Source organism: Amborella trichopoda, chromosome 4 (genome assembly GCF_054954075.1).
Source record: "Amborella trichopoda isolate Santa Cruz 75 chromosome 4, AtrichopodaSantaCruz75HAP2 v2.0, whole genome shotgun sequence".
NCBI lineage: Eukaryota > Viridiplantae > Streptophyta > Magnoliopsida > Amborellales > Amborellaceae > Amborella > Amborella trichopoda.
The window spans coordinates 20,285,584-20,310,663 of record NC_142339.1 but is presented as its reverse complement, the minus strand read 5'-3'; the positions used below and the strand labels follow the sequence as shown (position 1 = coordinate 20,310,663).

Here is a 25,080-nt window from a genome sequence, read left to right as displayed (position 1 = left end):
CTTTTGGTAATTGCATTAGTAAAACCAGTGTATTGTGGATGCAACTGCTTCCTTGTTATAAATCAAACAATGCCAGACGTTTTAAGGGAAATAGGGAACTGAGTCAGGAATCCAATGGTCTTAGTCCCATGAGAAGTCCTTATATCAAGAGAGAAATCTCATATTTGGCGACTTGGGGTCATCCTAACTTTAACATACAGAGTATAAAGCTTTTAAGGCTTTAACTGCTGAGGTATGCAGATGATGGGTTAAGCCACCTTCAAATGATATGAAACTTTAGGTGAGGCATATCATGCCTCAAATATAATTCTCTGAGATTCTCGGCTCAATCCTAAAAAATAAAGTTTTGGGGCGTCGGTCAGGGCATATCTTGATAGACGATGGATATGGACACTAGGTTAAGCCAATTTTGAATTATGCCCAATTTGTATAATTCGTGGACATATAGGCATATCAAGCCTCATGATATATATTAGGATTCACCTCATCATGACATCATATGATGAACTATCCCTATTCCCCATATGTTAAGCCATATCTCTTAAATTGATGATGGATTAAAAGAGACAAAACACATCTCATTCAAAACTCCTCTAATATCCAGTGGCGAGGCATATAAGGGTCATGGGAGTATATGCATTTATACTCAAAAATGAGGGTGAGGGACTTCGCCCTCACCTTGATTTTGGGTGCAAACAAATTGAAAAATTGGAAGAGGATGGGTTCCATCAAATTACGTTCCGCGGGAGAATCAGGTCTTAAGACCTTATCTCTCTCGGACCGCAAGCAAAGACAGCTTCCCTCCTATTTCGACCTTGAAACTAAACAAGAAATATTTCCAAAAGGGTTTGATGATAAAATGGAAACTTTTTAGAAAAAAAAAGAAGATTTAGAATAGGAAAAAGAAAGGATAAGCACAAATAAACGATCAAGGCAGGGAAATACGTATAAACAATGGTAAAGAGCTTAACTATAAAATGCAAAGAGAATAAGAAGATAAAAAACATGGAATCTATGAAATATAACTCACTATCTATACTAAACATGCAATATCTAAACACATAACGTAAGACTCTGAAAAGGAGAGAATAGAGGTGAAGGGGTTAAAAGAGAGGGTGCTACATTAAAGAGGAAGAGAGATAGAGGGAACAAAGCATTAAAGAGAGAGAGTAATAAGGGAGAAAGTGAGATTGAAATATATTAAGTAAGAGGAAGAATGGGAGAATATTAGATAATAATGAAAGGTATGAAGTAACATAAAGTGAAATTAAGTACAAGAAAATATGGAAGAAGAAGAGACTAAGTTATTGCACAAAATATAAAGGGAATAGATGGAACGAGTATAAAATAAAGAAGGGAAAAGAGGGAGATAGAAAGAAATAAGACCTAAACTGCAAGATAAAGGAAAGGAGAGAGGAGTGCATAACATTAACTAAGGAAGATGTGCACAATAAAGAAAGGAAAATAAATGCTTACTGGAAGAAATGAGAGAGAATGAGAGATGTACCCTATAAAAGGAATAAAATGATAAAGAGAAATAAATACAACAACTAAGAGAGATGAATACTACAAAAGAAAGGCAGAATAATTATTGAATACAGAGGAGATTGATAAAGATCTATATTATAATATGAACAAAAAAAAAGGGGAAAAGAGAAATAAATATAACTAAGTAAGAGCAGTAAAGGAAAGAGAAAATAAGGATGAGAAGGGAGAAGGGAAAAACATAAATACAACTTGATGAAGGAAAATAAATGCAAGAAAAAAAGAAACTAGATCATAAATAGGGAGAAAAGGAGAGGAATAAAAACTATTAATTAGGGGAGATCAATACTAAAGTAAGAAGAAGATTAGAGAAAGAGCCAATTCACAAAATGAAGAGGGAAAAGAAGAAAGTCGTGACTATAACTAGTAAATGAAAATAAATGCTAGAAAAACAAAAGAAAGGAAAGAAAGCAAGATTTAGGCTGAGCCCCTAGGCCCGACGCCCAAAGTCGGCACTGATTCAGATTGAATGCTTGCATAGTCAATCTCAAGCTTTCGATTTTTAACGTGGCAAATAGAAATAGGAGGAAGAGGGTCCAAAAAGTCGGATTATCCATATCACCTTCGATAACTTGAAGCATTTAGAGGCATAATTTTGGATTGAGGGATTTAGGTTGAATGGGATTTGCTCAAATGGGCTCAACTTGGGGCTTTCTCATAAACTCAAGTTAGAGTTCATGATCAAGGAGTTTTGAACATATACTAGGCTCAAGATTAAAGAAGCTCGGGCATAGCTTAGGTTCAAAATTTATCAAGATCCAGACCTTAAGCCTAAGGCAAAAGGGGCTACTTATAGGAGAAAAGGACCCTGTATAGCCTGTAGGTCAGTTTTATATGAGTTTTGGACCATCAAAGTTATGACACCGTTTGGAGTGGTGTCGGCTGCACTTGGATCAATGCCATGTCATTAATGATGTAATAATGACGGTCAAAAAATATTAATTGCTCAATAATGAGGTTTATACGGCCCTGTCAGTGCTTGACGCCATTGGCAATCGCTCCGGTGGCGTTCCGACTGCCTTCAGCTGCCACACGTGTCCCATTCTTATGACTCTGATATGGTTTTGATGGACCAATTACAGCTTGAAGTTGTTACGAGTTGCGCCAGTGACATTTGTAGTGTCGTCAGACGCTAGCTGGCACGTAATCTTAGTTGCACTGTCTTTCGATTTTTGACCAATCACAGCTCGACAACCATGGTCTGTACTAACTTCTGACATGTCAGTACAATCCACCGTGTCGGCGGCTCCGGTCTGACTTGTCAGCACGTCATCTCAGTCTTGTCGGTCAGGTTGTTTCCCACTCAGTGGGCGATATGTTGATGGGGAGATGTTGTTCCATCGAAGAGAGGAAACTTCCCTTTCTTATAATCTTGGGGGAAGGGACCTGGTCAATGTCAGAAGGGTAAGGCTTGTGGTAAAGCGTCGCACCCTGTATGCTTGGGATCTGCCTGTTCTTCAGGCTATGAGTAACCAAAGCATCAATGTTTGCCTGAGAGAAGGGGTGAGGGACAGAATTGTCCTGCGAGGCAAGAGGAGGTGGCTGCGTGGGAAGCACATCTTTTGAGTGATGGGAATTGGCCTCATGGTTAGCTGAGTGTCGAGCGACCTCCATACGATTGATCTTCTCCATCATTACTCTAACCATCTATTCAAACCTTTCCATACGAGCCTCTTGAGAGTCGGCAGGTTCATTTATAACCATGACGCTGACCATTTCTCCAGGGAGGTTAGGCTTAGATGCAGTCGAAGGCTTTCGTGCCTGACGAGTCGAGCGCGGCAAGTCAGTCAGTAGGGATCAGCATGCCCCGACTGGACCCGACACTTGTATGCTAAGCGGCTTAGGAGTGGTTCTCGATGGTCTTGGGACCGTGGCTACTGGGTGGCTAGGTCATCTTCAACGACATTGACCGCGGAAAGACTGAGCTGGAACTGGAGCTGAGTCATCACAGCAAGTCATCTCAGTCTGATGACATCGGAATTGGAGCTGAACAACCATTCTGGTGCTCCTAGAGGGCATGAAGCCTAGTGTTGTTTGAAGTGGCGTTGCATTCCACCAGACTTCTGTCCCTTCTGGCTGCTTACTCTTTGACTGAGGTGCCTTTGGTGCTTCGTCTTCGAACTTTTTGTTGGGCTTTAGTGGCCATTGAGGCAACATTAGAGCCTTCCCTTTTGAAAGTGCTTCGAAGTCAGGTTGCTTGAAATCTGTCTTGATTTATCTTGCCCATTGGTTGCTTTGGTCCCACTAGGGCAATGTTGGGATAGTGGAGGCTAGGTTTGCATAAATGGTTCTAGTAGAGTGAATGGTTTAAAATATCCATGTAGTCTTCCTGAGAAATTTCAACCTATCCATAATTTTTCCAGTCAAGATAGGGGAGTATACAATATGTATCTCAGAGTTTTATCTCAAATGGAAACATCTTCTTAGTATCTTATGTAACTAAAGATGATTCAAGAAAATATATTATCAAACCCCCGCAAGTTCCTCCACATATCACATGGAGAGGCATATCGGGGCCTTAGGAGTATATGTATCCTCGAACTTGTCTCACAATGAGATGGTTTTAATATCTTCTATCATCAACCCAAAGTCAAAAGATGAACATGCTTGACTGTCAAATCATTGGTATCAAAACATTATTGGTCATAAGTCAGAACACATAGGGACCAACTAATGAGTCATGCCAAAGGCATATTGGAGCCTTCAAATGATGAATCTTGGATATATCATATCATATTTTCATATCTTCATATCATATCTGGGGCATATCTTAGTAGGTTTTATCAAGAAACATGCTAATATCTTATCGGCCATCTGTTAGAACGTACTTAGTCTTCAGCTTTGCTCTCATATTAAAATCTTCAGCTTATTGGGCATCTGTTAGAACGTACTTAGTCTCACATGGTGACTAAGGACTAGTTCTATATCAAAGCATATCTTCGAGGGCTAAGCTAAGAAAATCTTACATATCTCATCCATTGTTAGAACATTCATTCGGCATTCGTAAGAACCATTGTCTTCTAATCTCTTCAATCTTACTGATCATTTGTCATAATGTATCTAGTCTTGTATGCTACAAAAAACACACCCAACAAAATCACCAAGTGCATTGCGCACATGGGAGAATCACAAAAGGCGTATGATGTCCAGTGATTTGGGTGAGTTTACCAACATCATATTCTTTTCTTCATTAAGGTCCTACATTCACACTTTAATTCGTCAAACGTTCCCTTCATTCTAGGAACCCCGTACTTAATAGTGGGATGGGTAACCACCAAGTCACCACTTCTCAATGCTTCATTATCGTTATCTCCTTATTCTCGAGAGATTGACCCTTCGACTTCCTTTTGTGAATCTATAAATACCAAATGACAATGAGAACTCAATCACACCTCACATTCTTAACCATGAATTCTCCAAACTCTCCCTGTCTAATCCATCTCTCTTAACCTAGAACTCATCGTTGTCATCAAAGGTGGTGAGGACCTTGCGATCGACATCCCTTCGGCTATTAACGAGGGTGAAAGCAGTCGGAAGCATCCGCCGACCTTTCAGGCCTCTTCTTCTAAATAAGGTGAGGAGGAAGTTCCTAAGGCGGCATTAGAGCCGGTCTGATGAAATACCCCAATTCTAGGGAGATTGTCAGCCTTCGGGAACTGGTGACAATGCTTCACTGTGAGGTGGATTACCATCATAACGTGTCCAACTTCTATCGAGGATATGTTGAGTATGCCAAGGATATGTTCACCTCTATCAAGAGGAAGTTGGCCAGGATCACCAAGCTGATCCGTTTTAGGGAGTAATGGCCTGAACAAGAGCCCTACAGGAGCTATTTTACTTTTCTTGTGTCTTTTTATTTTTATTTACTTTCTTCTTCTTCTTTATTTTTTGTAAGGCCTCAGTCCCACAAATAATGAATAAAGATCCTTATTTTATCAATATTGTGTCTCAATATTTATTTTCATACACATCCCATTATTTTTCGACTTACTCTAGTTTGCACTCACATTATATTCAAATAACTAGATATACACTTCACGCCTTATGCACTGGCGGTTAAAGTTATCCAATCACCGCTCATTAAGCATAAGATAAATCCTATATTCAAACTGACAGCTTTCATACATATCTTTTCAAGCAATGCCAAAGGCATTCAAGTAAAAGCATCGTCATAAACCTCTTTTATCTTTCAAGCGGGGGTATTATGGTAAAACCAAGAAGGTTCATTATCATCCCATCGTTGTTTCAGCATACGCCAAGGTGAAAGGACACCCAAGCGTCACACCCTCTTTAAAACACCTCTCTTGTTCCTCATTAATTCAACCTTCTTCATTCTGGTGACCTTTTGTATTTCCGGTAGCCCTTTGCTAATTCCTATAGATTCTCATCACCTAATAATCTCTTCAAACTACCTTCAAAACCTTCCGCCACATATATGTATTTCTTCATCTCAGAGATCTTCATAACCTTCACTTCAGTGAGTACAAGAGTTTTCTAGCCAATCTCTGCTGTGAGTCAGATACTAAGTCCACTACCTCATCTAGACCGCCTAGGGTGGATTGAGTTGTAGGACCTTATAGCTCAGTTCTCTGGGCCTAGTGCTCAACCTATCCAGCTGAGCCCAGTAGTCCAGCAGAACTGCATGGCTCGAGCCACCTTAAATAGTCAGGGCATTTGACCAGGGGCCAAGGAACTATGGTTGCACCCACCTTCATCATCTATGTCAAGGGGAGATGCTGCCTAACTAGGGTCACATCCCCCGCAAATTTTTAGGTCTACGGGAAATGCTGCCGAACTGGCGATACATCCACCAACACCTAGATCTAGGGGATATGCTGCCCAACCAAGGTCACACCCCTCGCAAACATCTAGATTTAAGGAAAATGTTGTCGATCTTGTATGACACCCCTCCTCAGTGTCTAGGTCTAGGGGAGATGCTGCTTAGCCAAGGTCGCACCCCCACAAATATTCTGGTCTAGGGCAAATTCTGTCAAATTTTACACCATTAACAATACCCGGTGGATGCTCCAAAATGTGAATAGTCAAAAAGAGGGATGTTTTTAAATATTTAAAACAAGCATAGACTCCAATTAATTTTTTATCAAATAACATCACATTTGGGCCCAAATTTGCCCACGCATTGCCATAGAACAGAAACACAAGGTTTTATATATATATATATATATATATATACATATTATTAGGTACAAAATAGTTCCAGGGGTTTAATCGCCTGTTACAATTTATATTGACCAAATAAAACAACATAAATAAATAAGGTCAATTACCCTTGACTCTAGCCTTGAGACCTATACATTTGTTTCTAAGAATACAGACATACATACATATTAAATAAAGGGAGATAACATCAAAGGGACATAAGCCCATATATCTGATTTACAATCGGAATGCTAATCCTATGTCTGCTTCCTTTACGAGAATAGGCCTCAAGTGGGTATTTAGAACATAGAATTAATCTCCTTTTCTCTTTCTTTTTATCTCACCCTATCTTGCTCACTGTAATTGATGCTCTAACAAGAATGTAACGTTGAGATATATGCTCAAAAGAGTGCCTATCTCAAAGAAAATCTAACAACCCCTCCTCTTGACTGTTAATGGGAAATTTATAGTCTTGACGAGGTGATAGACTATCTTCCCTTGATAACTACAAAGATATCATCCTTTGATCTGAATCCTCATTTTCATCCTTATCTCCACATGTATTCATGTTTGAATATACGAACCGAAATTTGAATTTCATGAGCTGGTCTCACGCAGACTCAAGTTGAAGCTCAGGTCTTCACGGGAATTTGAATTCACGAGCAAGTCTTTTGAATTCAAGCCTAACTATATGAGAATTCGAATTCATACTTATCTCTTTATGATTATGCGATCTGCAGATTTGTTCCTTCATATCTGCTCAATATCGATTTTAAAATTTAAATATACTGGCTCGAGGTCCAGCGGAGCTATCATATGAGGAGAATTAGGGCACTGTCTCTTCTCATTGCCCATTTGTTCAATCTTCTGCTATTTGGTTGCACACACTTTTTCATATCTCCTATCACCTCCTCCATGAACATTCCTTAATCACCCAATTTGGTGAGATTACAGAGCTAAAATTAAGTTATATATGTTGCTCCATATATTACATAGATAGGCATGTATAGGACCATAGGGTATATGCATCCTAGAATCTGTCACAAGATGACATGGCTTTAATATCTTAAGTCAACCTTGAATATGCTTAGTTGATGAGCTATTAGAATTATATCTTTATCAGTCGTGAGGAAGAACATTTAGGGGCTAACTGACGAATCAAGACTCCATATACATATCAAGCCTCTCATATGATGCATCTTGATCATATCATGTGTATCATATCATATGGGGCATGTCTAAGTAGGTATTAGCAAGAACAATACTCATATCTTTTATCGATTGTGAGTTAAGATAATTGTCCACCTCACATCATGGGCTTTGTTGTACAATATTTGAGTATATTGAGCATTTATCCATCCTTTCATGTTTACAACAAGTTTACAGATCCTTATGGATCATGTGTTTGGAATGCATCTAATCATGTATGTGACTCAAAACCACACCCAACTCCCTGTCCCTCCAAACTCACCTGACCCATGCAATCATCTCGAACCAGGTTGACCTACTCAAGGTGAGAGTCTAGCCCAACCAAGTTAGGTTCCTTCAAAGACCCACACTAGGGGCTCTAGGAGTCAGAATCTGAGCCATCACGACTCATCCAAATGGGGCATGCATTTCAAGTTCCCTAGGTTCGATCTACAACCTCAAGAACCTCACTTTTGTTAAGGCCTTCTTGAGGCATGTTGGCCTCCTTGAGACGCACATCCCACCTGGGTTCTAAGCCGTCGCTCAGGTCAATGTCAAGGAGCCTCTTTTTCCCCTGACTAACAGTCATGTCAGTTCAACCCCATGGCAAGCCGGTACTGCAAAACCTCTTGTCTTGAACCTCCCATAGAACCGGCTCGACCACGGGATAAACGGTCTCATAACCAGTCCAGACCTGACACTCCTCGGGTCATGTACAACTAACCACTAGTGCAATCTCTTTAGGCTGCCTCTGTTTCATACACTTGCAGCTCTTGCACCAACTCAGTCGTTCCAGTCGGCTTCCTACCCCTCGGCTGGAACACCGACCTCTAGTCATCCATACCAAGGGTATCCTGTACACTAAGCCCCAGCAGTGCACTTCCAGTTACCGACCCCAGCTTATGGCTCCTTCAATTCAGGTCGCTACTTAGACCCATCAGCTTTACCCCCCGGCTTAGGCACATTTCTTGTGCCAACTTCATATCACGCTCTAGTAGTCTCGGCCCAGGCCTCTTTGGTTGTGTCACATCCTAAACTGGCATCGACCACTTTGTCGGCTCTACTTGCCCCTAATCCGGTGCAGCCCACATCAACTGCATCCCACATCAACTGCATGTTCTGTAACTCAAACTATGCCCTTAGTTTCAGGCAACTTGTAGACTACTGAGGTTGATACCCCTGTGTCAACTAAGCTCGTCCAACTGAAAAGAAACTTATCATCATTCAAAGAAACTTTTGCTAAAATTGGAGCTTAAAATACCCTATAGGTTTCGTATTACCAAAATTCAACAACAAGTAAAATGGGAAAGGTGACCCTAACAGCCATGTCACTGCTGACCTATTGATTGTTCTAGCTCTTGAAGAGAAACCATATCGTCTCATGACCTTGTTTAAATACACGCTCTCCGGACAACCTCTAATATGGTTCCAGGAAGTATCAAAATATCCTGATCAGAGTCCTAGTGAGTTGTTTCGGTATTTTGTCAAACAATATTGCAGAAAGAAGCAACAACCAATGACCCTCGGGGAGTTTGCGGGGAAGAAACCAAATGTAGGTGAGTCATTCCCTGACTTTGCCAACCGATTCAGGGATACCTCATCAAAGGTCATTGATTGCGCACTTCTTGAAACTTCACAAATGAGCTTGTCCCTAGAGAATTCTCTATGCGACCGTTAGTGCGACACGGGAAAATCCGATAGTGGCCGCACCATCCCAAGTGAAGCCAAAGAGCAATAATAACAACAAGATAAATAATACAACAACCCAAGTAATCTAAATTGTCGTAGTGCCAGCTCCGCCCCAAGCACAAAGGAATAACAATCAACCTAGGGGTACCAATAGAACCAATAATTTCGATAACAATGCAAATATCCAAGGCAAGAAACCCTTTATGGATGATAAACCATTTCAAGAACCTCTCTCCACTATAGTGTGGTTTTCTAGTACATCGACTTTAGCCCATAGAGAGCAATCTGAAGTTACAGACCTAGGGCCGCTAGTCTGTTGCTTTAGCCCATAGATAGAGCGGTCCAAGGTTAAGGACATCCGACAACTAGTCCTATGTCTTTAGGCCACATAGAGAATGGTCCAATGTCTAACCTCGGAACCATCCATAAGTGACTTAATTCTAGGTGCAACCCCAAGTTTGAGAAAATAAAAAAAAAATAATAAATTAGAACAATTCCTATGTTGGTAAAATAAGGCTAAGGGGAAAATTGAAAAAATTAATAAAAAGACGAAGGGGCTGACCTAGGCCTCAATATTTGAGAAAATATGGACCTTCTTGTATTTTCATATTTGTTTTTGCGTACATACGTAATTTTTCCTAATTGTAACTCTGTCCATTTTATTTTTTTGTTGGCCTACCATTGCGTCACTTCCATCTCCAACTTCCATCTCCAAGATGGCTACGACATGCTCGAGAGGAAACAATAGTGGAAATGCATTTCCTTGATGCGCAAACTACTTTTCCAACATTATTTCGCAATTGCACGGACATGATCTAGGAACGACTTAAATATTATGCTTGTGTATTTCTTCAAACATGTGACAATTTGGAAACCCGTTTCCAATTCATGTGAATTTCATAGTTTGGATTGCCATTTCCATTATATAAGGAAAAAGAAGAGCAAGTGAGAGAGGGGTCATGCCGTGGTGAAAGTAGAGAGTGTTACAACTCTACTAGAATTGTGATACTTTAAGGGAATTTTAAGAAAAAAAAAGAGATGTGGGTCTAGATGTAATTGTAGAAGAATTCGGGTATTTTATAAAATATTTAAAGGATATACATTTAAGGTGGTGCGTCTCTAAATTTTGCGGGAAGATTTAGTCTCGGAGTTGGAAACCTTATAATGGCTTGAAAATACATGTTCAGCCTTAATTACGTAATTTTAAAATTTAAAAGCGATGCCGATTGAGCATATCTATAAACGCTTGAAAATCTTGAAAATAGATGGGCCAGGTAGCATGTTAATAGATGCACTATTTTAAGACTTGAAAATCTCTTTGCTTCTTTGCATCTTCAAATATCGAGGTCAAGATGATTAATCGAAAGGTTGTCCATATTCGAAACACTCTTTTCTACTGGGTTTTTGACATGCACATTACTATTGTAGTATAAGGTTCCAATTATATTAAAAATTTTCCAATCTTTGTTGACTGCCCTTTAATAATTGGATGCAGCTTCTATGAGGCCTAGATACAATGAAACAAAGTAGTGACAAAACTCGTCCGGAAAGCACCTGGGCATAAAAATCCTCATGATGGCTATGAAATCAATTTTCAATATTGATTATGAAATTTGAAGCTAAAAAAGTTGCATGGAACATGAGGATCTTGAACTCAGTTTTTTAGGGAAAATTGGATGGTCTCGATAATGTGTTACAAAATTCACTAATTTTTTAATTTGAAATTCAAATTTTTTTCTTTAGACAATCATAATGACCATAGCCGAGATGTTAAATTTGAAAATTTTTCCGACCAAAAACTACCATTTATGGTGAGTTTTGAGGTGAGGCTTCGCTCATTATAATGAGGCTGCAAACCTATCAAATCATTTAACTAAAAATATTTCTCTGGATAATTTCTTATAAGAGTATTTTGGTCCTAAAGACATGGAGAGTACCAAGGAAGAGTCAAATGTGAAGAGAATGGGGCTAACGCCATGGTGGTAGTACCACCATGTTCCAGTTGAAGGTCACGGTCACGGTCATGTCCTAGCACTTCTACATGTTAACGGAGGCGAGAATGTTCTCTCAGTTCTGTAACCATCGATCCATCGTCCAATTTCGCATTGGAAGCCCAAGAATTGCAAGCGAGAGCTTGGATGAAGAACAAGTTTAGAATTCAAGAATTTCACTCTAAATGCTCAAGTACTCAAAAGTCTAAGATAGAGAATGACAAATGACTTGGGTTCTTTATATAGAGCAATAACTAAACCAGGGTGGGTTCCTCAAAAACACCCAAAATTGTCAAAAAATACATATTTTATGAAATAAAATATTAATCTCGTTTTCGGATCAAATGACCAAAATACCCCTAGGCACCTTCAACAAATAATAAAACCATCCCTCCATGAGGGGCTTCTTTCCATTGCTAAGCTCGGGAGCTTTTTCGGACGCTTACGGTGGTAATTCAGGTGATCAAACATCCTAGAATCAATGCTTTAACTATTGCGCATGTTTTGATACCCTTTAATCATCTTAAAACGATTTTTTTTTAGAAAGAACTCAAAATCCGGTCATGTCCATAAGTTTTGTGATTCTTTAACCACCAATCCGGCACAATCTATGATGTTTCAAGCCTTAATTTTGATCACAAATTGAAGATGATACTATGACGATCATTTTGCAATAAATTTCATCTATTTTGGTTTCTGTTTGAGCACATTCCAATTTTAAAAGTTCACCGGAAAATGGGATGCTGGCGACCAAAAAAGTAAGTCACTTTCGACCTTAAAATTCATGTAATTTGACCTTCGATTGTACATAAAAATTATATCACATTGTAGCTTATCGAAAGAAGGTCGCAACAGACCTATACTTGCCCGACATCGGGATCTTGAGCTATGGCCTCTGAAATAATTGGATGTTCTTCTTTATAAAATCTGAATTTTCATGTTTGGATTCCATATTCTTTCTAGAAATTCTCGCGTTTCTGGTCACGCCATGATACGTGTCATATGTCAAAATGAGCAGGTCATCAAGATCTAGCTCATGTCCGAATTAACCTTGATTGGACACCAAACCAGTGCGTTGTGAGCGTTTGAAAATCATCCTAAAATGATAAAACACAATTTCTATAAATGGAAACTAGTTCACTTAGGCTGTACCGCAATAGTGTAAAACCCACCATTTTATGGTATGTTAGGCCATGCGGAATTTGGGCTCAATCGGACCGCAATTTCAACATTTTGAATCTAAGGGTAGTTGTCTGATACTATTTTGAGACCCAGAAAATGGGGCTATAGTTACACGGTTCATTTTTAGCATGACATGAACTGGATTTGAAAACTAAGTTTCATCCTGATCATATTAAAACTCATCAGAATGTGTCGAAACTTTGTGGGCATCTTTAGGGCATCAAAAACTACCCTCTCATGCAATTGAAGCCATTCTGACACTTCGTCAACGGTCACTCAATTTGAGGCTTACTGCTATAGTGTTACCGTGGTCGGACAACATCTTGGGCACTGGCAGAACGAGGTTACTACCGGCTCTCTTCTTAATCGCCCCGGGGATACAAGTATGTCAAAAATGACATGAAACAAGCATGTGCTAGGAAAATTCTCTGCCAGAGAATTCAGCCACGGGCTACGACCTATCTCATTTCAACAAATGATCAATCAAGTCGCTCTTTATGAAAAGTCAAAGGTTGCTGTCGTTTGTAGTGTCGGCTCTACCCCAAGCACAAAAGAACAGCAATCAGCATACGGGTACCGGTAGAACCAATAATTTCAATTTCAATGCAAATATCAAGAAACCCTTTCAGAAGTTAAGCTTCCACTATTGCCGGAACCTCTCTCATCTATAGTGTGGTTTGTTAGTACTAATGCTTTAGCGCACAAAGACTGCAATCTGAATTTAGGGACCTACAACTACTAGTTTGTCGCTTGCATAACTTGAGCGGTCCAAGGTTAAGGACATTTGACAACTAGTCATATATCTATAGGCCACGTAGAGAATGGTCCAAGTTCCCTGGCCTTATAACCATTCATAAGTGACTTAATTCTAGGTCACAATCCTATGTTCGAGAAAACAAAAACAAAAAATTAAATTAAAACCAAATCTATGTTGGTAAAATCAGACTTATGGAAAGAATTGGATAAAATATCAAAAACATGAACGGGACTAACCAGGGCACAATAAGGAATACCTTAAGTATTGACTTGCCATAAAGAACACCTTCAATATTACGCGGAACACCTTAAATATTACGCTTGTATATTTCTTCCAAACGGTGACAATTTGGAAAACCGTTTCCAGTCATAGTGAATTTCATAGTTTGGATTGCCATTTCCATGTATATTAGGAAAAAGGAGAGCAAGTGAGAGGGAGAGTGAGAGTGAGAGAGAGAGAAAGAGGTCTTACCGTGATGAAAGTAGAGACTGTTACAGTTATACTAGAATCTTAAGAAAAAAAAGGAGAAGTGGGTGTAGATGTAATTTTAGAAGAAATTGTCTATTTTACAAATTTTTTTAAAAGAGGTCGTTTTTTAGGGTGAGGTTAGTATAAGATGCCCACCTTATATATACAAGTAAGGTGGTGTATCTCTAAATTTTGCAAGAAGATTTAGTCCCGGAGTTGAGAACTTTACAATGGCTCATTATTCATGTTCACTCTTAATTATACAATTATAAATTTAAAAGCAGTGTAGATTGAAAATAGACACACCAAGTAACTTGTTACAAGATGCACTATTTTAGGACTTGAAATTCTTTTTTGTTCTTTATGTGTTTAAAGCTTGAGTTCAAGATGATTAATCGGAAGGTTTTTCAAATTTGAAGCACTCCTTTCTATTAGTTTTTTTGATAAGGTTCCAATATTATATAAAGTTTTTCTTATATTTTATAACTACCCTTTAATAAATGGATGTATCTCTGAAACAGAGTAAACACTCACCTTGAATCCTTGTCTTGAAAGCATTGGGTCTTGTCTAGAAAGCATTGGGCATTAAAAATCTTCGTGATGGCTCCAAAATCCATTTTAATGATGGCTCCAAAATCCATTTTAACATCGATTATCAAATTTGAAACTCAAAAAATTGCATATATCTTGAGTATCTGGAAATACAATTTTTTAGGGCAAATGGACGGTCTTGATAATATGTTATAGTATACACTATTTTTTGAACTTGAAATCCTTTTTTTTTTTCTACAACCACAATTGCCAAGACCAAGATGATAAATTTGAAGATTTTTCGGAGCCAAAACTGCCATCTTCGGTGAGTTTTGAAGTGAGGCTTTGCTAATTATGATGAAGCTGCAAACCTATCGAATCATTTAACTAAAAATATTTCTCTGGATAATTTCTTATAAGAGCATTTTGGATATTTATGTATTTTCTTATTAATTTTGCATCCATACGTAATTTTTCCTAATTTTAATTTATTTTTTTGTTGGCCTACCATTTCGTCACTTCCATCTCCAAGATGGCTACGACATGCTTCAGAGGAAACAATAGTGGAAATGCATTTCCGTGATGCACAAAATACTTTTCCGATAGTATTTCGCAATTGCAAGGACATGATCTAGGAACACCTTAAATAGGGCAAGCGTTCTATGCTTCTCCTACTGCATAGAAGTTATATCCTCCCCCTTATCCAACCGTCCATTCTGAATGAAGGGCTAAGATTTTCCCAATCACAATGTTACGTCTTTACACTATTTTATTTTTAACTTTTTTTATAAACTATTTTGACACCAAAGTTTGAATGTCCATACCTCTATTAAACTCACACTAGCGAAAAATATTAAAAAAATATTTTTAATAAAATAAAATGATCAAAATAACCCTGAAAGATTCAAAGGGTATTTTGGTCCACATATGTCATCAAAAAATTATTTTTAATATTTTTTATAGGTGCGCTCCAATGAGAAGATGGCACGTACCAAATTTAAAGGCCATGCGAATTGAGAATATCTATAAACTACTCACTCGACCCAGAGCTCTCCCCTCCCTCTCTCTCTGTGACACACTGATTCAGGAATTCTCCAAGAATGAGGAAATGGCTCGTAGAATCAGCCATGGCCATTCCAGCCCAAAGGGAAGAGGCTCGTGAAGAACACTTATTCACGGTGATGTTGACCGAGATAGTAGAGAGATTCGACAACATGGCCGACTACATGACCACCATCTCATGCACAACTGGCAATCGACCACTCAACAGAAAGGAACGCAACATGCTTTCTTGGCCTTCCAATCCCTGGTCCAGCCTCGCAGGGCCTCATGTCGCGAGGTTAAAAACATAGAAAGGGTCGAGGACGAACCCCACTGCTTGGCCATCATTACAGATTATCTCTCACGAATCGAGTCCGAGATCGTTTCCATCTGTGAGGATGTCCACCATCTTCTCGACTCCTACCTCATTCCATCTGAGGACTCTGCCGAAGCCAGGGTCTTCCACTGGCAGATGAAGGCCGACTACTTTCGGTACCTCGCTGAGATCAAGACCGACGAAAGAAAGCTAATTCAGGCCTACAAAGCCCACGTGAACTATGAAGGGGCCATGGTAACAAACTCTTGGGGCGTTTCTTTCTTATTTCTTAGTTTTCTTTTCTATCGAGATCAATTTTTGGGGTTTCATGTCTACTCAAGAAAGTGAGGAGGGTTTGATCTGGTGTTTGCCTCTCTTCAGAGAATCGTTAAGGTGGAACTGAGACCTGTAAACCCCACCAGGCTAGTGGCTGCTCTCAATTTTGCGGTATTCAAAGCGGATATCCTCAACTCCACCGAAGACGCCTATGCTTTGGCTGTAGAGGTTCTTCCTTCGTTCCTCCATTTCTTTTCTGTGAATCTTTGTTTTAATCTTTTCCTGTTCCATTTTGGGTTTAAAACTCGGAATATTGGAGAATGGTTCTTTCCTTTTTCTTGGGTTTTCTCCTTTTTTCTTTGTGTGTTATGGCATGATCGTAAAAAGGTTTATGGGCTTCTGTGATCAGTCGTTCGAAGAGGGCTTAGAGGGGTGGGACGAGCATGAACATGACCTCGATGAGAGAGGGTCCATCATGTACTCCATTTCCGATAATATAGAACTCTGGACCTCCGACTAATGTCCAGGAGGTCTTTCTCTCACATTCCTCCTTCCATTAATCACCACTACTGACCTTCCCTATCTGATTACTTGTGGATCTGTCGGTTTGTTTACAGGTTGAAGGGGATCAATATATCGAAGAGGCCCAAAGGAGGGAAAGTGGTCGAGTTTTGTTCTCGGATTCTCTTGTCCTTGTCGGCGAAGACGAGCAGCCTTCCAACCCACTATCTTACAAGATGTTGGTGCAAAACTTTTGTTGTTATATTTTGGGGGCTGTTTAGGCATTTATGCAAAATTTTGAGCTAACAGAGCACCATGTGAGGCAGTAACTCAATTATTCCATGGATTCATTCAATCTGTTTTTGGGTGTATACCCAGGATCTTGGTTTCTTTGCTTCATGTTTTGGGGTGAATTTCAAGATCTTTGCCTTTCTAAATTCAAAATCATTTTTTATTTTTTAACATTGTTCATCTAATGATAATAAAGCCATCTAAAAAAATTAGAAATCAAAAAATCCCTCTATGGCCCAGATCTAAGCATCTCACCAAAATGAACGGTCTATGTTAATTGGGCTAAAAAAATACTTTCTAGATTGTGTTTTCCATTTTTTCTTTCTTTGTGATTATTCATTAGAATGAAAATAGTGTATATCTCAAAATTTGGATTAAACAAATGGCCATAAATTGGTTTTTTTAATGTTGTTGCATCATATTACTATAGAACGGTTGCATGAAATCATTGTCTATATATATATATATATATATATATATATATATATATATAGGGAGTGGATTCAGTATGCCCACTACTTGACCACTACAGTAAACACTAATGGCCCAGATTGATTCTGGGTCGGTCTGACGGTTATAACCTCTTTTCGTGTTTGAATTTTATTTTTTTAATATAAATCCAAATTACTTGAAATTTTAAGTATATGTTCTTCTCAACAAAGCGCACCTAATAAAAGTATAAAAAAAAATTAACAAAAATAAAATTGACCAAAATACCCCTAAAACGTTACAAGGGTATTTTGATCAATTTTTAAATGTAAAATATTTTTTTTATATATTTCAAATATTCATCTATATTTTTTTTACACACACTTCAAATTTTAGTTCATTCCGATTTTTTGAAACAAAATTAAAATTCAAACACTACTGGACATCCAAGATCGTCAGATCGGCCCAGATTCAATCTGGGCTGTTGGCGTTTACTATAGCAGTACTCCATTGGGCTTACATGATATTTTCCCATATATATATATGGAAAAGGTTTCTATACTTCCCCTACAACATAGAAAATCTATGCTCCCCCTACCATCCAGCCGTCCAATTTTGATCAAGAGAGCCTCTCACCGTTTGATTTTAGATCCGGCGTAGCAAAGTATTTAATTTTTTAGTTTTTTTTTTATACAAATTTTATGAATATGAAATTTGTTACCTGCCATCTTCTCATTGGGGCACACCTATAAAAAATATTAAAAATATTGTTTTGATAAAATATAATGACCAAAATATCCCTTGAAACTTTCAAGGATATTTCATTTTAAAATTTTTGAAATATTGTTTTAATATTTTTCGCTAGTGCGAGTTTAATAGAGGAATTTGGTGTCAAAATAGTTTGTAGAAAAAAATTAAAAATAAAATAGTGTAGAGACGTGACATTGTTATTGGGGCAATCTTAGCCCTCCATTCGGAATGAACAGATGGATAAGGGGAAGCATAGAAAGCTTGCCATATATATATATATATATATATATATATATATATATATATATATATATATATATATATATATATATATATATATATATGTGTGTGTGTGTGTGTGTGTGTGTGTGTGTGGGTTTGTCTAGCGTTAACACCTTAAAATATAAAGGTTAAAGTTCGAAGGGTTTGTGATTGTGTATTTATAAAAGAGATCATTAATGTTTGTTTAAATAATTATTTTGATAGTTAACTTTACCATTAAGAAAGGGAAAATTTGAAATTTTTACAAAAATTACAATGGCATTTTGGTAGTTAGTATCTTGGAATTTTATTTGCAGAATGTCATTGTCTTTTAGCAAAAGTTTCAACTTACCATTTAGGGAAAAAACAAAAGTACCCCTTGTCTGATAACAATATTTACAAAATATTCCATACTTATTAACAAAGATATCACAAAAAATAACTTTTTTTAAAAAATAGACAACAAAATTATTAAATCCACCCTTCACAACTCTTTATCTTTAAACTTTATAATTTGAAGGATTGTGAAGTTTAGATTATATATATATATATATATATCTATGGAAAACTCTTCCCAATGCCTATAGACGAAAATGATCAGTGATTTCTCTTACCCTCATTACTATCCAAACTTCATCGCACGGTCACAGTTATCCGGTAGTATTTCATTTTTCATTTGTTTTTTACAACTCCAAATTATTTGAAATTTGGAGTATGTGTACAATTTAGTGAGACCCACCTAATGAAAATATGAAAAAAATAATTCGTAAAATTAAAATTGACCAAACTACCCTGGAGAATTTATGGGTGTATTTTGGTTCATTTATATTTTACGAATTTTTTTTTTTCACATTTTTATTAGGTGCGCATCACTAAGATGTACACACGCTCCAAATTTGAGACGACTTCGATTAGTGAAAAAAATGAAAAACTGAAACATTAGTGGACAACTTTGACCGTGCGATGAAGTTTGGTTGGTGATGGGATAGGTGAAATCACTGTTTATTTTCTCCTATAGGCGTTTTGTAGTATATATATATGGAAAATATAGGATTAGCCTACTATATCATATGAAAATATGAGCCTAATGACTCAGATTGAATCTTGGCCGATCTAACGATCACGGACGTCTGGTAGTGTTTGAATTTTATTTATTTTTCTACAAATCCAAATCAGTTCTTCTCATCAAGACGCACCTAATAAAAATATAAAAACAATTATTCGTGAAAACAATTACATAAATACTCCCGAAGATTTTTGGGGGTATTTTGATCAATTTATTTCATGTAAAATATTTTTTGATATTTTTTGAAGATTCATTTATTTTTAATGAACACACGCCTAAAATTTTAAGTAATTTGGATTTGTAGAAAAAAAACTAAACTTTAAATTCTACCGGACATCTATGATCGTTAAAACAGCCCATAATCAATCTAGGACGTTGGCCTCATATGTTCATATAAGCTAGTGGGCTAATATCATCTTTTCCCATTTATATATATATATATATATATATATATATATATATGCAATGATTTTTATGCAACCATTGTATAGTAATATGATGCAACAACCGTAAAAAACAACTTTATCCCAATTTGTTTGATCCAAATTTTGAAATATGCAATCTTTTCATTTTAATGAACAATCACAAAAAACGAAAAAATTGAAAACACAACCTAGAAAGTATTTTTTAGCCCAATTAACATAGGCCGTTAATTTTGGTGAGGTGCTTAGATATAGGCCTTAGAAGGCTTTTTTTATATCCAATTTTTTTAGATGGCTTTATTATTATTAGATGAACAATGTTAAAAAAGAAAAAACTGATTTTGAGTTTGTAAAGGCTAAGATTTTGAAATTCACAAAATGAATGGTCTAGATTCATTTTTGGAGGGGACTTATTTTGACCATATCTAGGGTTCAAATTGAACTTTGTTTTTTGGGAGAATAATTATTAAGATGCAGAGTGTGTGTGTGTAAACTTTGGGGACACATAAATACCACAAACATGGTTTTCTAGAAGTGTTGTTGCATTGGAGTTATATATGGAAACATCTACAAAACATCTATAGGTGAATTTCTACAGTATTTCACTTACACCTCATCACCGTTCAAAGTTCATTACATAGTCACAATTATCCGATAATATTTAAATTTTTATAATTATTGTACAAATTAGGTATATCCCAAACTTGAGGCGGGCGTACATTCTCCGACAAGTTCAGGCTAATCTTTCTTTCACAAATTGTCACCGTGTAATCATTCCATTCCCTCTCTCTAACATATACCCGTGCCCTCAACTCTTTCACGCCTATTCATCGGAACCACTTTTCTTAAATCCAATCCAAAATCCGTCATACTAAAAAGAATGATGGGATTGAAATCTGTCACTCATAAAAAAATTGGAGGTGCGAATTTTTTAACATTCTTTGCAAGAAAACAGATAACTAACCTAATAAAAATATAAAAAAAAATGATCGGCAAAAACAAAATTGATCAAAATACCCCTCAAATGTTACAAATTTTAATTTTTAATTTTTTTACGAATTTTACAAAATTGACAAAATTTTTAGTTTTTTTACGAATTTTACAAAATTGATCAAAATACTCCTCAAATGTTACAAATTTTAATTTTTAGTTTTTTTACGAATTTTACAAAATTGACAAAATACCCTTGAAATGTTACAAATTTAGATCCGGTGTCTCAAAGTATTTAATTTTTAGTTTTTTTTTATACAAATTTTATGAATATGAAATTTGATACATGCCATCTTCTCATTGGGAGGCACCTATAAAAAATATTAAAAACGATATTTTGATAAAATATAATGATCAAAATATCCCTTGAAACTTTCAAGGATATTTTGGTCATTTTAAATTTTTTGAAATATTGTTTTAATATTTTTTGCTAGTGCGAGTTTAATAGAGGAATTTGGTGTCCAAATAGTTTATAGAAAAAAATTAAAAATAAAATAGTGTGGAGACATGACATTGTTATTGGGGGAATTTTAGCCTTCCATTCGGAATGGACGGTTGGATAAGGTGAAGTATATAAGTTTTATGTTGTAGGTCGTATCGTGGATTTTATTTGTAGAATTTTAGTCTTTTAGCAAAAATTTCAACTTTACCATTTATGGAAAAGATAAAAGTACCATTTGTCTTGTAGCAATATTTATAAAATTACCCATACTTAATAACGACGATATCACAAAAAATAACTTTTTTAAAAAAATAGACTTCAAAATTATTAAATCCACCCTTCACAACTCTCTACCTTTAACCTTTGTAATTTGAAGGATTGTGAAGTTTAGATTATATATATAAGTCTTCCCAATGCCTGTAGGTGAAAATAAATAGTGAACAGTGATTTCTCCTACCCTCAACACTATCAAAACTTCATCACACGGTCACAGTTGTCCGGTAGCGTTTCAATTTTTATTTCTTTTTACAAATCTAAATTACTTGAAATTTGGAGTATGTGTACAAATTAGTGAGGCACACCTAATAAAAATATAAAAAAAATAATTCGTAAAATATAAATTTACCAAAAGACCCATGAGAATTTATGTGGGTATTATGGTTAATTTATATTTTACGAATTATTTTTTGTCATTTTTTTATTAGGTGCGCATCACTAAGATGTACACACACTCCAAATTTGAGATGATTTATATTAGAAAAAAAAAAAATGAAAAACTGAAACATTATTAGACAACTATGACCGTGCGATGAAGTTTGGTTGATGATGAGGATAGGTGAAATCATTGTTTATTTTCGCCTATAAGCATTTTGTAGTATCTTCTTATATATATATATATATATATATATATGAAAATATATGGGGTTAACCCACTATCTTATATGAACATATGAGTCCAACTGCTCAGATTGAATCTGAGCCGATCTGACGATCACGAATGTCTGGTAGAATTTGAATTTTATTTATTTTTTTACACATCCAAATCACTTGAAATTTTAAGTGTGTGTTCTTCTTATCAAGGCGCACCTAATAAAAATATAAAAAAAAATTATTCGCAAAAACGTTTTTACCATACTTCACCAAAGATTTTTGGGGGTAATTTGGTTAATTTATTTCATGTTTTTTGATATTTTTTAAAGATTCATCTATTTATAATGAACTCACGTCTAAAATTTCAAATGATTTGGATTTGTAGAAAAAAAAACTAAAATTTAAATACTACCAGACATTTGTGATTGTCAAGTCGGCCCATAATCAATCTGGGACGTTGGGCTCATATGTTTATATGAGCTAGATATGCAATGATTTCTTGCAAACATTGTATACTAATATGATGTAAGAACCTTAAAAAACCCTTTTATGGCCAATTGTTTGATCTAAATTTTGAAATATACACTCTTTTCATTCTAATGAATAATTATAAAGACCGAAAAAATTGAAAACACAACCTAAAAAGTATTTTTTTAGCCCAATTAACATAGGCCGTTCATTTTGGTGAGATACTTAGGTCTAGGCCTTAGAAGGATTTTTTGATTTCCAATTGTTTTGGATGGATTTATTATTATTAGATGAACAATGTTAAAAAATAAAAAAACTGATTTTGAGTTTGTAAAGGCTAAGATCTTGAAATTCACAAAATGAATGGTCTACATTTATTTTTGGAGGGGATTCATTTTGACCATATCTAGGGTTCAAATTGAACGCTATTTTTTGGGGGAGTGATTATTGAGATGAAGAGACTGTGTGTGTAAAATTTGAGGCCATACAAATACCACAAATATGGTTTTCTAGGAGTGTCGCTGCATTGGAGTTATATATGGAAGCATCTACAAAACTTTTATAGGTGAAGTCCTACAAAACTTTAAACTTTACATACACCTCATCGTCGTTCAAAGTTTCACACACCATCACAATTGTCCGATAGTATTTAAATTTTTATAATTATTATATAAATTAGATATATCTGAAATTTGAGACGTATGTACATTCCCTATCAAGATCAAGCTAATCTTTCTCTGCGTAATCATTCCATTCCCTCTCTCTCTAACATATACCCGTGCCTTCAACTCTTGAACGCCTATTCAACGGAATCACTTATCTTAAATCCAATCCAAAATCCGTCGTACTAAAAAGAAGCAGGGAATGAAATCCGTCACTTAGAAAAGAATTGGAGGTGCGAATTTCTTAACATTTTTCGCAAGAAAAACAGATAACTAACCACGAACTGAAATGAACCCCATCCATTGACGACATACTGAAAGAAATTGCTTTTTATGCCATGTACATGAAGCAAAGAAACAAAGATCCTGGGTATACACCCCAAAACAGATTGAATGAATCAATGGAATAATTGAGTTACTGCCTCACATGGTGCTCTGTTAGCTCAAAATTTTGCATAAATGCCTAAACAGTCCCCAAAATATAACATCAAAAGAAACGAAAAACTCTCACCATGTCGTGACTGGAATCAGTTTTGCACCAAAATGAACAAGGAAATCTTGGGAAGATAGTGGGTTGGAAGGCTGCTCGTCTAGGTTTTCTTCGCGGACGGGGACACGAGAATCCGAGAACAAAACTCGACTACTGTTCCCCCTTTCGGAGTCTTTCATATCGTGATCCCCTTCAACCTGTAAACAAACCAACAGATCTCCTGGACCTTAGTCGGAGGTCCAGAGAAAGACATTCTGGACCTTAGTCGGAGGTCCATAGTTCTATATTTTAAAAAATGGTGAACATGATGGACGCGCTCTCATCGAGGTCATCTTCATGCTCATCCGACCCCTCTAAGCCCTCTTCGAACGACTGATCACACAAGCCCATAGACCTTTTTACGATCATGCCATAACATACAGAAAGACAAAAAGGAGAAAACCCAAGAAAAAGGAAAAAACCATTCTCCAATATTCCGAGTTTAAAACTCAAAATGGAACAGGAAAAGATTAAAACAAAGATTCACAGAAAAGAAATTGAGGAACGAAGGAAGAACCTCAACAGCCAAAGCATAGGCCTCTTCGGTGGAATTGAGGATATCCGCTTTGAATACCGCAAAATTGAGAGAAGCCACTAGCCTGGTGGTGTTTGCAGGTCTCAGTTCCGCCATAGCGATTATCTGAAGAGAGGCAAACACCAGATCAAACCCTCCTCACTTTCTTGAGTAGACATGAAGAAACCCCAAAAATTGATCTAGATAGCAAAGAAAACCAAGAAATAAGAGAGAAATGCCCCAAGAGTTTGTTACTATGGCCCCTTCATAGTTCAAGTGGGCTTCGTAGGCCTCAAGTAGCATTTATTCGTCGGTCTTGATCTCAGCGAGGTACCGAAAGTAGTCGGCCTTCATCTGCCGGTAGAAGACCCTGGCTTCGGCAGAGTCCTCAGATGGAATGAGGTAGGAGTTGAGAAAACGGTGGATACGCTCACAGATGGAAACGATCTCGGACGCGATTCGTGAGAGATAATCCGTAATGATAGCCAAGCAGTGGGGTTCGTCCTCGACCCTTTCTATGTCTTTAATCTTGCGCCATGAGGCCCTGCGAGGCTTGACCAGGGATTTGAAGGCCAAGAACAGCATGTTGCGCTCCTTTCTGTTCAGTGGTCGATGGCCGGTTGTGCATGAGATGCTGGTCATGTAGTCGGCTATGTCGTCGAATCTGTCTACCATCTCGGACAACAACGCCACGAATAAGTTTTCCTCACGAGCCTCTACCCTTTGGGCCCGAATGGCCAT

At 36.9% G+C, this 25,080-nt stretch overlaps 1 long non-coding RNA gene, 1 other non-coding gene and 1 pseudogene across 2 annotated transcripts; 1 reads left to right on the top strand and 2 right to left on the bottom strand.

Annotated features, from left to right (window-relative positions):
* The first annotated feature begins 15,777 nt into the window (after positions 1-15,777).
* Positions 15,778-16,975, top strand: LOC148782343 (uncharacterized). Its single transcript, XR_016055139.1, has 4 exons — positions 15,778-16,123; positions 16,250-16,372; positions 16,554-16,674; positions 16,762-16,975. It is a non-coding gene; the product is annotated as an uncharacterized LOC148782343 (long non-coding RNA).
* Positions 16,976-23,685: 6,710 nt separating this feature from the next.
* LOC18423385 (uncharacterized) lies at positions 23,686-24,465 on the bottom strand. The gene is made up of 2 exons (XR_016053329.1): positions 24,343-24,465; positions 23,686-23,983 (listed from the first exon to the last, which is right to left on the bottom strand). It is a non-coding gene; the product is annotated as an uncharacterized LOC18423385 (transcript).
* Positions 24,466-24,642: 177 nt separating this feature from the next.
* On the bottom strand, positions 24,643-25,080 carry LOC148782342 (14-3-3-like protein pseudogene; annotated as a pseudogene).